This window comes from Mus caroli, unplaced genomic scaffold (assembly GCF_978045245.1).
Source record: "Mus caroli unplaced genomic scaffold, Mus_caroli_1 scaffold_9, whole genome shotgun sequence".
Lineage (NCBI taxonomy): Eukaryota > Metazoa > Chordata > Mammalia > Rodentia > Muridae > Mus > Mus caroli.
Window position 1 is genome coordinate 120186992 of NW_028227264.1, and position 5233 is coordinate 120192224.

The window sequence follows — 5233 nt, forward strand, 5'->3', positions numbered from 1 at the left end:
TTTGGAGAAAGTGCTCTGAAAAGAAGTGGAGAAATGAGGCGAGGGTTGCCTAGCAGAAGGAGAGATAATTGTGGATTGTCGGAGCATGCTGTTAACGGAGCCAGCTGGGGATGCTTCAGTTGGGGAAGGGCACCAGTGATTCACAGAAGTTAAAACTGCTGGCAAAGGGTTGTCCCCAAGGAACTGGGAGGGGGCGGTGTGTGAGCACAAAGGGAGAGAGACTCCTTGCCCCCAGAAAGCATAGAGAGTTCCTTTTACAAAAGAAGGGCGTTTGCAAGGAGCAGCGGATGTGGAAGTGGGCCCGTGGGTTGGGACAACAAGGAATTGGACGAATGCCCGAAGCTGGGTGCCAGAAACCACCTGGGAAACCGGCAGCCACTGGAGAAGAAAATGACAAGGGAAAGAGAGAGAAAGCAAGTTACAGAAGGGATGAGTTTGAAACAGGCATCAATGAGGCACCTTTGGGATCTGAGGGTCCTAATGGGGCATGTGGATGGGATGGATCGGTGGAGAGCGATAAAACAAGAGTTGATGTTCACTAAGATAGGCCCTCGCTTTTCTTCTCCTTCTTCTCCTCCTTCCTCTTCTTTCCTCCTCCCCCTCCTCTTCCTCCTCCTCCTCCTCTCCTTTCTTTGTTTTAACCAGGAGACACATAAAAGAAATTGAGAGGGTTCAAAATAATGCTCAATGGAATCTAGGCAGAGTAAAAAGGAAAGTGCAAGCCGAAGGGGTCGTGAATAACACACAGGGTTGCAGGGATAAGGGAGTAAATCATAGTAGAAAATTGTGGCAGGGGGTTGGGGGAAGGGGTGAGGGGTTGGGTGGGGCAGCACAAGTCAGTAGCAAGGGTAGGAGGTCAGATTGAAGGAATGGGTTTTAGGAAATCAAAATTTATTTCCGAGGCCATTGAATTAGTTGACTGGGGTTGGGGAATGGATTTCAGGACTCAAGTAATAAGAAAAGTAAGCAGACAGAGGCACAGACCCTTTTGTCAACCGTTAGATCTATCTGATCAACCCACTTGGTTTTGGTTGATTGGTTTTGAGTTTTTTAGTCACTCACCTTTCTTTTTTTTTTTTTCCGAAACAGGGTTTCTCTGTATAGCTCTGGCTGTCCTGGAACTCACTTTGTAGACTAGGCTGGCCTCGAACTCAGAATTCCACCTGCCTCTGCCTCCCAAGTGCTGGGATTAAAGGCGTGTGCCGCCACACCCAGCTGTCACTCACCTTTCTATGCCTAAATTTAATCCTATTCCCCCACCCCCACCCCCAAAGCCTGAGGGGCTTATTTCTAATCAAGCACGGGCTTGAAGGTATCCTGGCAAACAGGCAGAGACTGCTCAGCTCTGAACGAGTTTTGCTACAAATTATAGAAAATGCAAACAACAGCAGCCTACCTAGACAGACAGGTAATAATTTCTCTTGTTTAGAAGAGCGGTTTTAAAACAGGGCCGGTGACTCTTCGGCCCTTGCTTCTTGGCTATGCAACCCCAGATTGTGGGTTAGTTCTTTGCTGAGACCTGATTTAAGTTCTGGGGAAAGGAGAGAGAAGAGATCCAAACTGGGCAGGCACCAGAGTCTTTGGTATTTGGGAGCTCCTGGCCCCGTTGCTCCTGGTTCCACGACACTACCTTTCCCTGTAACTATTAAATAATTAAGTGATCATCCAACTCCAAGTGTTCTTAAGAGATTCGTGTGTGAATATACAAGCTGGACCATTCAGAAACCTGTAATTCATCTTTGGGCCAAGAAATGGCTCTGCACTTACTAGTGACGTCTCAGACGTGAATGTAGAACTACACTCAAGAAATATGGGTTTCACCTACAAGGATTTTCCAGCCATGTCTGAAGCCTCATGACCTCCTCCCCACTACCCATAAATCCTGAGGCATGTCCAGCTTCTTATTGGAAGCAGGCTTTTCAGGGGTTGCCACCTCCAGTAAGTTACTGAAGGTTTGAGTGCTCCGGGCATCTGAGGACTCTAAAACGGATGAATGGGCTAAGGAAGGGAGAGTAATTAAAGTACTATATATGGAAGGGCAACCACCGGACTTCAGAGGAGTCACTTAGCTATTCTGAGTTCTTCTAATCTTGCTTATCTAAATAAAAATCATAGCTGGAAATATTGTCTCAGTTCCAAGCTGTTTGATCTTTGACATTTATTGGTTTCGAGGTACTCGCTTGCTTTTATTGCTTTTATTAAATTATTTAAAAAATATTTTATTGTACTCCTTGGTTCCCTGCTGTCTTATGTCTTCGTGGCGATTAATTATGAGCATTTATTGCTGCTGAATTGAACAGGTTAACCAGGCAGCAGGCCTTCATTTGAAAAGATGTCATCCAGGAACCTACATGCCCTCTGTGAGCACTAGCTTCACGGAACAATCTATGTTGTAAGAACATTTTCACACCCATAAATAATCTTCCTTGCTAGGCCCATGAGGAGGATTCTTTAGAAAATGCTCTTAATACTGCTGGCTCTTTATTTATTTGTTGTTATTTGCTGTGCTGCTGCTGCTGCTGCTGCTGCTGCTGCTGCTGCTGCTGCTGCTCCTCCATAGTAAAAAGAGGGTTTTACTATGTAACCAAGCTGGCCTTAAAGACACAGAGATCTACCTGCCTCTGCCCCTGAACTGCTATGATCAAAGGTATACACCAGGACACCTGGAAATATTTCTTATTTTTTAAAGCTTACTATGTCCTCGATGTAGATTCTAGAAAACAAACAAACAAACAAACAAACACATCCACAAATAATGGACAGGTTAAGTATGCCTTTACTCTTGACCTTAATATTCCCCACTGAACACTCATTCTTTTCCTGGATAGAAAGGACAAAGGGAAGTCCCTTTGATTCATGGTGTCCTTGACATAGTTACAGTATCAGTGCTGTCATTGTTATAAATAATAATAAAAGCCTATGAAATTGTAGAATTATAAGTACTTAATTTTAATCCTTAAATATTTGTTTATATTTCGAGGTGTGTGTGTGCGTGTGCGTGTGCGCGTGCGTGTGTGTAGAGAGAGAGAGAACACACTATGCATGTGGAGGTCAGAAAACAACTTGTGGAATCAGCTCTCTCCCCCATGTGGGACTGGGGTTCAAACTCAGGTCACTAGGATTGGCAGTAAGTGCCTTTACCTACAGAGCCTTCTCACTAGATCTATGCTCATAACTTCTCTTTTTATTCCAGACATGAATGACAACATTTACTTCACTTGCTGTCATTTAACAGGAAAACAAGAAACTTGTAAGGGTTTCTAATGGCAGAAATCATCCTGTGAGCAGGAATTATAATGTGGAATATGGAAACTCTCCACGAGAATACAAAAAAAGTGCATATTTCTATTCACTGGTATGTATACTCCGCCTTCTGATATTAGAATGAGTTTGTATCTTCCTCATCTAAAGTTGCGATGGATGGACAGTTCGATGTGGGAGGAGATGTAACAAGGCCTTCTCTCTCACGGCGCTGACACCGCATTTGTGTATCAAGACTAAGTGACTCGGGATATTGTTGAAAGAGAACCAAAGTCCCAGGTACAGCAAGGCTATGGAAGTCAGTTCAGAAGCTAGGAAGTAGACAATAATATGAATCTGCATGAGATTTACTGGACACCTATTTACACCTAGACACCCTGTTAAACACAGACAATACCACACAAGACAAATTCTCCCTTTATTCTTTCTGTTGTTGTCGTGTGAGAGAGAGGTATGGGAAGGGAAGGAAGAAGAGAGAGGGAGAAGGATAGAGACAGGGAGGGAGAGGGGTGTGGGGAGAGGGAGGAAAGGGAGAGGAAGGGGGAAAGAGAGAGGGGCGTTGTGAATGTGGCATTCTGTGAAATCCCAACTTCAACACTCCTGTGTTTTTCCTTAACCACCCTTCTTCATTTTTTGAGGCAGGGTCTCGTACTGAAACTGAACATCATTGCTTCAGCCAGGATGGATGGCCAACGAGCTTCAGGGATCTGTCTGTCTCCAAACCCTCAAGCCTGGAATTATAGACACAGGGCACCATATCTGGCTTTTATGTGGGCACTGAATTCAGGGCGCTCAGGCACTATGCCAGCAGATCCACCTCTCTAGTCTCTCTAGTCTCTCTCTCTCTCTCTCTCTCTCTCTCTCTCTCTCTCTCTCTCTCTCCATTTTCAAGAATCCTTCCCCAAGGATTCAGGAAGGGAGAGAAAAGATTAGAATCTAAAGAATCTAAAAAATATAGAAGAAGAAGAAGAAGAAGAAGAAGAAGAAGAAGAAGAAGAAGAAGAAGAAGAAGAAGAAGAAGAAGAAGAAGAGGAAGAGGAAGAGGAAGAAGAGGAAGAAGAGGAAAAGGAGGAAGAGGAGGAAGAGGAAGAAGAGGAAGAAGAGGAAGAAGAAGAAGAAGGAGAAGAGGAAGGAGAAGAGGAAGGAGAAGAGGAAGGAGAAGAGGAAGGAGAAGAGGAAGGAGAAGGAGAAGGAGAAGGAGAAGGAGAAGGAGAAGGAGAAGGAGAAGAAGAAGAAGAAGAAGAAGAAGAAGAAGAAGAAGAAGAAGAAGAAGAAGAAGAAGAAGAAGAAGAAATCTTTTTAAAATCTAAAACAAAAAAATCTGATGTCATTTGACAGAATTATAATGGTTACCACACTGAGTAGATCAACAGCAGAACCGAACTTTGCAGTCCTAATTGCTTTGTACAGGATGTACGCATCCTTAAGTAAGTCTTTAGACAACTGGAAACAGTTATCGTCCGAGAGGACTGGCAAGTCCAGCTCTGTTGACAACCCACTGGAGCTACTACGAGGTGGTTAGTGCCCACCTCTGAGTCACACAGTTCAAAACCTAGCAGTCTCAAGAAACAGTCAGCAGCTCTTTTCCCACCCTCAGGTGCATGCTGGATGGGGAAGCCTAGGGCTCTATGTCCTCCTGTTTGTATTAATTCACTTCAGGAACATCCATTTGAAAGGAATTGATGAAGTGGACTTGGGTATTTGGAAACCACTTCATACCTCATCTGTCCACTAAGACCAAGACACTGACTTCTGACTGGGCTTTCCACGTTGTTATCTCACAGGTACGTAAAACATTAAGATGTCTACTTTCATCCCTAATGGACTCCTCCTCCTGTGTTTCCTATCTTAGGGGACAGAACACTGTCATGTCAGGTAACGAAGACTGAAGGAGTAAACTCTCTGTCTTCTGTAAGCCCTTATGCAATCTATATATCTATGCATCCTGGGAGATAGGCCCTGAAGAGGTGTA